Consider the following 13,449-nt stretch of genomic DNA (forward strand, 5'->3'; position numbering starts at 1 on the left):
GGCCTCTGGTTTTCCCAAGCAGACGTGATGTTATACAAACATTACCGAGGGTACAAAACTGACTTATATGTTCTTAACCCATCATGAGCCAGATCCATCGGTAGCAAATCTGAAACATCCATGGGGAAGACCGGGCTTTATTAAAAACATATAGGAATACATATATGTATGTCTTGATAAAGACCGTTTGTTGTGTTTTTTTTGTTGTTGTTCTGTCCACCTGCTACAGACAGAATATACTGATATATGGATATAAGTCAGAACAGGGCTGCCATAAGGAATTTTGGGGTCCGGGCAGGGCCGGTGCTAGGGGGTTTGGCGCCCTCCTGCAAACTATGAATTTGCGCCCACCCAAGCTTTACAAAGGGACAGCGCACAACGAAAGAAAAACGTGTGATCTCACAAGGAAGGGGAATGGGCACACAATAGTACTCTCACTCCAAATTACACCACATAGTAGCACAATTTTGGTGCCATGAGTTAAAAAAGAGGTAGAGTTCGCGCCGTAGGCGCGCTAAAAAATTTAGGAGCATGGCTTCATGAGGAAGCGGCGTGGTCACATAAAAGTACCAATTACACCGTAATCCCCATAACACATTATGCTTCACACCTCAATGCCAATTACACATTATACCACACACAGTAATGCAAATTATACATTGTGCCACACATCATGATGCCCCTTACATAATATGCAGCACACCATAATGCCCACTACACATTATGCCACACACCGTGCTGCTTATACACGTGCCCACACCAGTTGCCGACATTAGTAGCGCTGACTACAAACGTGCCCACAATAGTTGCCAACATTAGTAGCGATGACTATACACGTACCCACAATAGTTGCCGACATTAGTAGCGTTGACTATACACGTACCCACAATAGTTGCCCACATTAGTAGCGCTGACTATACACGTACCCACAATAGTTGCCCACATTAGTAGCGCTGACTATACACATACCCACAATAGTTGCCCACATTAGAAGCGCTGACTATACACGTACCCACAATAGTTGCCGACATTAGTAGCGTTGACTATACACGTACCCACAATAGTTGCCCACATTAGTAGCGCTGACTATACGCGTACCCACAATAGTTGCCCACATTAGTAGCGCTGACTATACACGTACCCACAATAGTTGCCGATATTAGTAACGCTGACTATAAACGTGCCCACAATAGTTGCCAACATTAGTAGCGATGACTATACACGTACCCACAATAGTTGCCGACATTAGTAGCGTTGACTATACACGTACCCACAATAGTTGCCCACATTAGTAGCGCTGACTATACACGTACCCACAATAGTTGCCCACATTAGTAGCGCTGACTATACACATACCCACAATAGTTGCCCACATTAGAAGCGCTGACTATACACGTACCCACAATAGTTGCTGACATTAGTAGCGTTGACTATACACGTACCCACAATAGTTGCCCACATTAGTAGCGCTGACTATACACGTACCCACAATAGTTGCCCACATTAGTAGCGCTGACTATACACGTACCCACAATAGTTGCCCACATTAGTAGCGCTGACTATACACGTACCCACAATAGTTGCCGACATTAGTAGCGTTGACTATACACGTACCCACAATAGTTGCCCACATTAGTAGCGCTGACTATACACGTACCCACAATAGTTGCCCACATTAGTAGCGCTGACTATACACGTACCCACAATAGTTGCCCACATTAGTAGCGCTGACTATACACGTGCCCACAATAGTTGCCAACATTAGCAGTGCTGCCTATAGACGTGCCCACACCAGTTACCGACATCAGTAGTGCTGACTATACACGTGCCCACAATAGTTGCCGACATTAGTAGTGCTGCCTATAGACGTGCCCACACCAGTTGCCGACATTAGTAGCGCTGACAATACACGTACTCACAATAGTTGCCCACATTAGTAGCGCTGACTATACACGTACCCACAATAGTTGCCGACATTAGTAGCGCTGACTATACACGTGCCCACAATAGTTGCCAACATTAGTAGTGCTGCCTATAGACGTGCCCACACCAGTTACCGACATCAGTAGTGCTGACTATACACGTGCCCACAATAGTTGCCGACATTAGTAGTGCTGCCTATAGACGTGCCCACACCAGTTGCCGACATTAGTATCGCTGACTATACACGTGCCCACAATAGTTGCCGACATTAGTATCGCTGACTATACACGTGCCCACAATAGTTGCCGACATTAGTAGCGCTGACTATACAAGTGCCCACAATATTTGCCGACATTAGTAGTGCTGCCTATTGAACGTGCCGACACCAGTTGCTGACATTAGTAGCATTACACTCACACTCTCCTGGCAGCTGCTCATCCTCATCCTGTGTCTTCAGTCTTGCACCCTCATAGCTCCGCCCCTTCTGTTCCGTGTAGCCCCGCCCCCTCCGTCCGTGAAGCTCCGCCCCTTTTCGCACGTACAGTACTACTACTGCTGCTGCGTGCTGCTGACCTGGCCTCTCATCTGATGTTTAGGACAGGTAGGAGCCTGGAGGGAGCTCTGTGCCTCGGCGCTGCTTCCTGTCATCAAGTGTGACAGCCAGGCGCAGCAGCCGGCAGACACAGACAGACAGCAGGGGATGCAGAGCAGGGACAGTGGCGCCTCTCCTGCCCGGCGCCTACCTGCTTTGCATCCTTTGCTGAGCGGGTAGCGCCGGCCCTGGGTCCGGGACTCATTTCCATTCAGGGCCTCGCCTCCCCCTCCCTTCCCCTCCCTCCGCCTCCCCTCCCTCCTCACTTGACTTACCGTAACCTGGTCCTGCTCCTCCATCTCCTCTTCCACTGAGCTGCAGCCTGCAGCACAGGTTTCTTCAACTCAGGATGCCGACGGCCAATTAAAATGCAGCACAGATTAATGAGCCAATCAGAGGTGCGTTCTGGTAGTCGCTCTGATTGGCTGCCGGTTCGTGAGCTCTAATTGGCTCAAAAGCTGGTGCAGCATTTTAATTGGCCACGGCGTAGTGGGTTGAATAAGTCTCCGCTCTGGAACCTGCTTTGTTCAGCACACTGAGCGCAGGGAAGGCAGTCCTGGGGATTGTGGTGGGCAAAATGAGTTGTCCGTGGCCTTCCAGAGGCTGGGGCCCGGGACAGCTGTACCCACAGCACCCCCGTATTGGCAGCCCTGAGTCGGAATACATAGGGATGACCTCCCATTCCCCTCTAACCCTTTCCTTTCCTTCCGTACCCATCACCAGCCTGACCCTAACCTTTCCTCAGCGCCTGATTAACCAGTATGGCTCCAGGACTGGGGGGGAGGGGGGCTGCGTTTTGCAGGTGACAGCTGAGGAATAAATTGAAGGCCTTATTTATTCCATGCTTGTTAAGTCTCACCTGTCCCGATTTACTAGAATTGAATTGGTTGCCCATAGCACCATGTTCAATAAAACTCCCATCCTAGTAAATAAACCCCCCCACATTGGTTGCTATGGGCAATATCACCACTTTTTTTCCCCATGCCTGTTATCTATCGCCCGTCATGATGTACTGTAGCCCTTCCTGCTAGTGCCTAGCCTTAGCCCCCATACCCTGACAGCTAATCCTAACCACCACCCCCCCCACCCTATAGCCTAACCCTATATCCTTGAGTCAGCCATTAGTGCCTAAACTTTACCCCCAACCCCTTCCCTGGCCTGACCCTAACCTGCCCCAACGTACTTACGTTCACCATCCCAGCAATTTGGATTCCGGCACTGGACTCCCGACATCAATAAGGTATAGTGAATGCCTGTATCCTGACGACCCGGATGCTGAACACATCCCTATAAGACACTGTAATATATAAGAAACTTGGTGTTATATTTAGTTACCTCCTTTTTCTGGTGAAATTTTTTTTTTTTCCCCACAATGATCATTATTGGGCAATTCAATTGTAGCCTGTTTTATGGTCGATAAGTTCCCAAATCAAGGTGTCATTGAGTCATTTAGCATAGATTTTATTGTACTGCCTCAGGCAGGAGTCAAAATATTCTTGATGACTGCTGGCTTTCGGGGCTTTTGGTTAATTACCCCTGTAAATTAGTACAGTTAAATACCCCCTTGGTGCAGCTTGGATGTTCTACCACAGGTAACGCAGTGTTCTTTTCCCAAAAAACTGCTTGTTAGTAACATCATAGTCAGGGCCGAAACTAGGGTTTCCGGCGCCCGGGGCAAGGCAGTCATTTGGTGCCCCCCCCCCCCCCCCCCCTAGTGATGCTGCTGTCGAAATTTTCGGGGGGCGTGGCCTAATTTGGGGGGTGTGGCCTATAATCGCTGCTCTCCCGCGAGGCCACGCCCCCATTTTGCCGCTATGGGGGCATGACCCAGAGGCTCTGTGAGCCTCTAGCCATGCCCCCAGCCCCCTGGCTGCGGGAATAGACGCTGTGCGCATGCGCACAGCGTTTATTCCCTGCTGCTTAGTTAGCAGCTGACAGGGGGGACCGGACCAAATGACGCCTTGTCCCTGGCGCCGGAGACCCCCCCCCTCCCCACACAGTCCTCTCACCGCCACGGCTGCTGCCCTTCTCCTCCTCATCCCATGCTGCTGATGGTGTAGCCGCATCTTACTTTGACTTCGTCCGTCTCCTACTAGCGCTGCGGCGGGAAGCGCTGATGACTTCAAAAAGACTTGCCGGACGCTGATTGGCTGAATTCAGCCAATCAGCGTCCGGCAAGTCTTTTCGAAGTCATCAGCGCTTCCTGCAGCCGCGCTAGTAGGAGATGGACGGAGTCAAAGTAACATGCCGCTACAGCGTCCACACACCTGTCACCGGACCTCACAGCGCCCCTCACCTCCAGCGTCCGGTGCGCGTGACCCCCCAGCCCCCCCCCTAGTTACGGCCCTGTCATAGTAATGTAGGAAGCACCCTGGGCACAGGAATTGGTTAAATGTGTTTAAAGTCGCTTATTAACCAAAACAGTATATGGCAGGAGGAGCGGCCGATGGTATCAGAAATTTTTTAAAGAGTTTGGCAACATTAGTAGTAGGCGCAGGCTTTAGGCAAGTTTTCTTAGAACAGGACATTGCTAGGGTCTTATTAGAGGAGACCCAGCGGGCCTGGGAGGCATATGCTCATTGGAGGTTACTCCTCCAAATATTGGACAGGACCTAGCACAGTTCTGCCCCTGAGCCAAAATAAGTATCAAAGACTGAAGTGTTAACTGAAGAAGTGACAGCAGCAGAAATATCAGCACCAAGAAGGACAAGAAGGGCCTTGGTACAAGAGATGGAACTACCATGGGCATATGAAAATTTAGCGAATATGCAAAACCACACGTACCATCAACCAGTAGTAAAAGACAGTTGTATATAAATGATAAATTGTAAAAATTGGACCTTTAGCTTCTGTCTCTTAGAAGGTGGCAGCCATTTTTGGAAGGCCATTTTTGCAGATTCCATGCAATCTGCATGGAAACTGTAGAGAACCCCCCTTCCCGGCTTGACCTGAAGTGGCGTTTGTACACTTCCAGAGATTCTGGGAAGCCCCATCCCCCCGCTCCCCTCCCCGCAATGTGCACAGTGATCACCTGCTACTTTACAGAGCGGCTGCGATCAAAGGTTCCCCCAACTGTCACCCCCAGCCAACCCGCAGGACACTGCGGCTCATGGCGGAGATAGCTGGACAGTATATGGTTTACCTTCCACGTGCCAGATGTACTAAACTTCAAAAAGTTATAAAATGAAGAGTGATAAACCCCCAGCGAATCGACTCCTAGCTGTCAATTTTTACTGAACCCATCACGCAACATGGAAATTAGGGGCTGATTGGCCGTTTTTTTTTATCAATCTCCATTTTATCACTTGATGCATCTGACCCTAAAGGTTTTGCGATTGATGTATTTTAAATGCCAATCCCTTTTACAGCAATGATACATGCAAACATTGTATTAATTTCCAGGTGAGTGAAGAAAGGGCAACGGAGGCTTGATATTTGCCGTTAACCTGGTGGTACAATTCTCCACCCTTCTATAGACTTCTATACTTTCCTTGCACGACTCCTGCCGCCTCTTCCCACCTCCCCATTTACTGAACATTTTACATGTTGAGTTATACTAAAACCACTAAGCAGTTGTGCTGGGCTGGGATCGGCGGCTTCAAGGCTCAGACGTGCGCCAACCTGCTTTCCTGCAAAGGACTGGTGTTGCCGGGCCCATCTTTCATGAGTTTCCTTTCCCCTGACAGAAATCAGCAGGGTTAGAATAAACTGCATAAGATATCAGCTCCTCAGGAAGGAACATGAAAAAGACCTTCTATCACTTAATGAAAAATAGCTTCTTTTTTGGACAGAACATCATAGGCTACAATCAAGCAGCGGCAACCCCCTTCTTGACGTGCAGTAGAGTCAAATCAAGTCAGCATCTATTAATAATATTTTCCCTAGCCCTTTCATTTCTCTACATGTCCTACCACTGTCAGGCCTCGTGATGGAACCAAGCCTTTATCTCGTCCGAGTCTGCTCTGTCAGAGTGATAAACAATTCTAACAAGAATCAGAATAAAGATCTTCCCAGTAGACTCAAATAGATAGAGGCCTTTCTCATTTTCTCGACGGAGAAAAAAATTTAATCTAGCGGCTGTGCTTTTCAAGCGTCACATTCAAAGAGATGCAAATTCGTCAGTGCTGAGACCCCGTCTGACTCTCGGCGCCGCGTGAATGTCAAAGGGGGGACTCTACGCCTTTGACATCTAGGGTTTTTTTTTTTTTTGGTGGGGCTATCTGTTAAAAAAAAAAAAAAAGAAATTTAGATATAAAACGCTTTGTACTCTGCTTTTCAACAATTTTCATAAGTTTTCTTAAGAAATATACAGTAATAGTGCCGGTGGGATAAAAAAAAAAAACTCAGGTAAACACGCATAAGTAAGATCGTTTGCAATTAACCTTGTCCCTGCCACTGCCGCCGCCGCCGCCATCGTGATTCCTGGCCCGGCTGCTGGGTCTGGGATCTGCACGGCGGTGAGAAGGAGCGAGGTTCTATGACTTCCTTCCTGCCTGTCAGCAGTGATATCTATGTAAAGGACTCCGTCTGATTGTGTCGATAACAATGGGAAACGCCGTCGGTTGAGTGTTTTCATGCTAATCTCCAGTTGTTGTTGTTGTTGGCTTGGTTGCATTAGGATAGGGGAACCCACACTCCTTGTTTGCTTTACGGACTTTCTAAAATGCTCTGGAACTATGTCAAAATGTCATTAGTTAGATTGGGCTTTACTGGCAGCAGGATAGAGGTAAATTAGCCCATAATTGTGTGATACAGAGTAATATTTACATTATGCAACAGCGCCCTAAGTTATTGCCGCTGTGCCCCGTTTTAGTGACCCTCACGTTTCTTGTCCATCAGTGACAATAATTTTTGGCTGCCAAAAACTGATAAGTTGGGATGTGAAAGATGGCTGCAGTTTGCGCTTTCATTTAGAATGGACCTCTAGGCTATCTGTAGTTTATCTTCTCCTCCTCTACTATGAGTTCTATAGTAGGAATGTTGCTCTGCTGGTGGGTTGTATTGTCAGCAATGCGTATATTAGCCTATTTCGGGATACAGTATTTGGGGAATCCTAAGCAGGGCCGTCTTAACAGCATTGAAGGACATGGGCAAATCTATGCACTGCGGCCCCTACACATACGGTCACGGCAATGAATAATAAAAAAAATTATAATAATCATTACTTTCCCATGCTGCAGTTCCGATTGTATCTCTGCATGCTTTCATACAGTGAAAGGCTGTCAGCACTCTGATTGCTGAAAAGCTCCAGTCATTAACCAATCAGCAAGCTGACTGCCAGTCATTGCAAGGTGGAGGCAGGTAGAGGATGCTGCACTCTGATTGGTAGGTAGCACCAGACATCCACCAATCAGCAAGCTGTTGACCATTCACTGTCTGGATGGAGGCATGTAGACTCGAGAATGCTGCAATCTGACTGGTGGATATTTTCAGCCATCCACCAATCAGCAAGCTGAGAGACATTTTCTGCCTTGCTGCCGGCTGGAGGTAGGTAGAGGATGCTGCACTCTGATTGGAGTATAGCTCCAGCCATCTGGAAAAAAATTCTTAGTGGTATTGTGTGCACGTGCCAAAGGCACGCACCCCGTAAAAAAGTGGGTGTGACCACATTGAACAAGGGGCGTGGTTCATGGGACATTGGGGCGTATCAGCCACAGAGGGGAGAGTACAGTATACAGTGTTGAGAGTGAGTGCACAGGGATGTGAGTGAGACCACAGTGGGGGGAGTGGGGACACAAGGAGGACAGTGAGACCACAGAGGAGAGAATAGGGGATGCAGTAGGGCCACAGGGGGGAGAGTGGGGGACACAGGGAGCAGAGCGGGGGGGACAGGGAGCAGAGTGTGGATATTACATTCTGCAAACATGAGGCCATCCTTTACTCAGTCAGCATCTCCATGTATGAAATTCCAATGTGCTGTCACAGTCTGTGTCTTTGGGGTGGATACATTTATCACCTTACCAAACATGTAGATGACATATGTTTGGGGTCTCTTACCATCATTGGTAATAACTTCCGATCGGGGCCTGGGGATGGTCGCACACACGTGAGCTGGCATCCACCAGAGCTTACATCCCCAGCCCCTGGAGAAAGGGCGCCCTGTGGAGTGGCAGACGGAGGACGACGGAGGGGGAGAAGGAAGGGAGGACCTGGCGGCTCGCACAGCTACTGGCGGCAGGGTGACCACCCACCCGGCCGGGACGAGCGCACCGTCATGGCCCGGCATGAGGACCACCTCCGTGCAGGGGGTGTCTGGAGGAGCCAGAAGAGGATGCGGCACTGGACCCGGCCGCCGGTGAGAAACCAGTGGCGCACAGCTCGGCCCCGGGACGACACCAGAGGCTCAGGACCCAGCCATTGGCTCGGTCCACAGCATGACCTCTGAGGCGGCGGCGACCCCCCATCGGCACCCGGCCGTGACAGAGAGAAGAAACCAGGCCTCAGCACCAGCAGTTGCAGGAGCTTTCTATGTCTGTGGCGACGCTCCCCCACCCCTCCAGGGAGGAGATATGACCAGACTATTGGAACTCAGCCAAGGGAGGGCCCAACTCCAGCCCTAGGCCTCACTGACTCTCCCCAGGCCTCAGTGCCTCTTTCTCTCCTGCACTGTATATCCACGAAAAATTCCTAGTGTGCGCAAGCACACATGGCCAATAAAGTTGATTCTATTCTATTGAGCTGATGCTGGGGTCCCTCAGACTGTCCTGATTTCTCTCCCGGGGCAGACCCTCTCTGGGCGCTGGGTGGCTCCTCTTGACCGGTAGCAGCAAAGACCGACATACGGACATGACGCCGGTGTGCTATCAATGCCCAGAGGGGTACTGGGGGAGCGGAAGCTATGGTAGCTGGAAAGTGCACACTGATTAGCGCTGCCCACTCACCACATCTATGTGGGAGGTGCAGCAGTGGAGAGAGAGCACACTGGGGCCAGCACAAAGGACAGGCACAGAACAGAAATTTGTTTTTATTACTGTTTTTATTTTTTTTAATAAAATGGTTTTGGATATGTTTAAATCAATGTTCTTCATCTTATTCACACAGGGAGCAGTTTTCATGAAAAACTGCTCCAAACCCTTTAATTCACTTTTAAATGTAATAGGATGAGAGATTCAGTAAATGAGAGATTTGGTAAGAAATCTCCAGTTTTTTAAAGCGGCAATCATTTTCAATCAAACTGGCTTTGCAGCGTAAATGATTGCCGCTTTAAATAAACTGGAGATTTCTTACCAAGGGGGTTATTCTGGTTCACTCTTAGAGGCAAATTCCTTCTTAATGGATAAAACCATGTGCACTGCAGGAGGGGGCAAATGTAACATGTGCAGAGAGAATTAGATTTGGGTGAGTTATTTTGTTTCTGTGCAGGCAAAATACTGGCTGCTTTATTTTTACACTGCAATATAGATCTCTCTTTGAAGTAAAACCCCACCCAAATCCTCATTTTCATGTCAACCTTTTGCTTATGTCTGCCTTTTGTCAGTTTTGACCCAAACCATGTTGACCCTTTTACATGTGTTGATTTATTGCCTGTCGACCAATAGTGGTCGACCTTTTGACTGGCGCCTTAATTACTTTCGACCAATCGACTGAATACCAGTACTTTCTTTCCTACTAAATGTATAATAATAATAATATAAATCTGTATATTGTGTCCTATTACACAACTGCAGCGCATTCCCAGATGGAAGGCCTTTGCCCACCAATGCTGTCGCGCATGGGGATGTGATACAGGCGGTGACGGGGTCAGCATGAAATGCGCATCTTAGCCGGCATTGTGCAATAACTAATGGCAGGCTGAGACTCCGCGGAGGGCAAGCTGTTCTCCGTGTAAGAGGTGTATAACACAGGTACACTATAAATACTAACAGATGGAGAGGATAATGCAAGGTGGGACTCTGGTGTCATCCGCCGCGCTCACATCTCCAGGAGCAGAATGTAACTGGCAGGGAGATAATATAACCCACTGGCACCATGTATGGGGTCACCAGTAAAAACAACATATTACTGATTGGGAAAATAGAATTATGTCGTCCATAGAACACTTGAGACACTATCAAGATTAACATTATACTGTACTTTCACAAACCGGGATTAACCCTTCGCAAGCTGTGGAATCAACATGATTGAGTTTAGCCCTCTGGGGCTGTAAATCATACTTACCTACCCTCCCAGAATGGCCGCGAGGGCCCCGAAAGGGTGGGCAAGCCTCACGCATTTAGCGGGGGTCCCGCATCAGCCCCAGTACCTCCTCCCTCTTCCGGTCGAATACCGGCATTCGTGCCTCGTTGGGGAGAGGGGAAGGCCAATATGATGCAAATCACATTATTTAGTACCACCGCTTCCCCGAATAGACAAGCCCCGCCCCCACTTCCCAGAAAAGCTGCACAAAGTCTCCTCTCTGGGCTTCTCTCATTGAGGAGAACTTTAAGGTTTGGCATGTAAAGACAACACTAGCTTTAATCCCTTCACAAGTTTGGGTTGGTGTCACACAAGCTTTTGGGTACTTGTGTACTATCAAGGCGCCCATCACAGTGCAGATCATAAGGCATGCGATGGTATGCGATGCTATGCGATGTTACGCAATTGGCACCCTATGGTATACAATTTAAAATTGTATACAGTGGTATATGGCATACAATGCCATACAATGCGATGCGATGTTAAATTGTATAAGCACCCTAATGGGGGCTTACAAAGTTAAATGCACCCCTACGCCACCCCCACTATGAACGTGAACCCGAAGCGTGGCGAGCGCAGCGAGCCCGCGTGGGGCGGAGGTACGCGTCCTCTGACCTTTTTATACCCCCACTATCCACGTCGGCGTGGATTTGATTTTAAATAGTGTGACGAGTGCAGCAAACCACCGAGCCCGAAGCGTTACTTCCCGCATTACTTCACAGGTATTACACGTCCGCTCGCCACGCTTCAGGCTCGGTGGCTCGCTGCGCTCGCCACACTATATAACATCATCTCCACGCCGACGTGGATAGTGGGGGTATGAAAAGGTCAGAGGACGCGGGCTCGCTGCGCTCGCCACGCTTCGGGTTCACGTTCATAGTGGGGGTGGCGTGGGGGTGCATTTAACATTGTAAGCCCCCATTAGGGTGCTTATACAATTTTAAATCGCATCGCAGTGCATCGGGTGTATGCCATGCGATGCGATGCGATTAAAAGTTGTGCGACCAAATATCGTGGGCGCCGTGCTAGTACACAAGTACCAGCTTTTGTACAGATGGTAGCACATACTCAAACAAATGTACCCAGTTCTCAAAGTATGCACCCCCCCCCCCCCCGCCCCCATTGTGCTTGTTACCTGGGCCTAGGACACCAGTTCCCCACCGCCCCCTTCAAAAAACAACAACTTTGTGAGCTGGTGTCACATGAGCATTATTGCACCATAGAAACAGCTCCCACATTTATGGAGTAGAATAATGTGTCTGTGTAGCATCCGGTAATAACCTCTATTGCACCCTTTTGTTTGGCTGTGCGGTAGTTAAACACAATAGGCCGTATTCTGATTACTGTGCACCTGTGCAAAACCATGTTACAACTGTAGGGTTGGGGGTTGATGTAACATAGGCAGAGAGATTTAGATTTGATTAGGGTATGTCCAAAATGAAATCTAACCTGCTGCATAAAAAGAAAACTGTGGGGTACACGCAAAAGCAGCCACTATTTACTCTGCACAGAAAAATAATAAAAGTATTTGTTCCCTTTACTTTGGTTTGTTCCATATACAAAGTTATTTTTTTTGTTTGCTTTACATCTAAATCAGAATCAGGTGCTACAATATGTCAAGATTAACCACTTCCATGTCTTAAAAGCACCAAAGAGATGAACCTATTCAGAAGGTGAACTAAGATTAACCCCTTCCTGCACATGTATTAATATGCATTTTTTTTATTTCACAATTTCCTTCGTTATGCAGATACTTTGTTTATATACAAAAACTTTAATAAATACTTCTTGCAAAAAAAAAAAAAAGATTAACCCCTTCAAAGCCTGGAGACTATGACAAGTATTAACCCCTTCAGTGGTGTTTTTTTTTTTGTGGGGGGGGGGGGGGGGGGGGAGAGCGCTCCCCACTGGGAAAGTTTTTTTATGGGGAGCGCTCCCTCAAAAAAAAAAAAAGCACCACTTCCTCCCTGGGTCCGGGCAGCGCCTCTGAACTGTCAATCAGCGGCTGCCCGGACCTGCGCACCCGCACCCCGTCTCTGTCCCTGGCAGCCGGCTTGTCATAAACCGACGCCGGGGACTTCAATAGAAAACTCGGAGGGGAGGGGGGAGGAGAAGGTGCGGCAGAGGGGAGGGAGCCGGGCAGCGCCGAAGCTGCCTGAGTTCAGTGATTGAACTCAGCAGCTCTGCCCGGCTCTAAACCGTGTCAATCCCAAAAAATTTCCGGGCTTGCCAGACTGGACACTGAGGCACAGCCCGGAAAATTCTCGGGATTGCCACTGAAGGGGTTAAAGGCCCATACACACTAGAAGATTATCTTTCCAATCTGGCTGGTTGGAATGAAACTTGGAACAAATGCAGTCCATACACACTAGAAGATATTGGCATCATTCCCATTCAGAAAGGGGCCTCTGAAAGATATTGATGGCAATATCTTCTTCCAAGTATGCCTAATATCTTTAACAATGTGCCCCCCCCCCCCCCCCGCGCTCATTGTTAAAGATATTCCGGAAATTCGGGTCAATCTGCCAATATTGCTCATGCACCCATCGTTCAGTGTGGATGCACAATATCTTTCATGATCAGCTCAAGGGAAATTGTTCACCAATATCTTTTGTCTTTCATATCTTATAGTGTGTATGGCCAATTCGTCTGTAGGACCAATTTGTGTTTGTTTTCCATGTTTAGGAGCAAATGGTCAATTGTCATTTGCTCCCAAAAATTTCCAGATTCTCATTCCAACCAGCCAGATTGGAAAGATC

The 13,449-nt window shown here is 48.4% G+C and overlaps 1 long non-coding RNA gene across 1 annotated transcript in view; it reads right to left on the reverse strand.

Annotated features, from left to right (window-relative positions):
* Positions 1 to 13,449, reverse strand: part of LOC146049418 (uncharacterized) — a 146,794-nt gene that overhangs the window by 6,029 nt on the left and 127,316 nt on the right. Inside the window, exon 4 of the long non-coding RNA XR_014466119.1 lies at positions 3,703 to 3,812. This is a non-coding gene — a long non-coding RNA (uncharacterized LOC146049418). The remainder of the gene's footprint in view (positions 1 to 3,702; positions 3,813 to 13,449) is intronic.

This window comes from Crinia signifera, chromosome 12, assembly GCF_055691185.1.
Source record: "Crinia signifera chromosome 12, ASM5569118v1, whole genome shotgun sequence".
Taxonomy (NCBI): Eukaryota; Metazoa; Chordata; class Amphibia; order Anura; family Myobatrachidae; genus Crinia; species Crinia signifera.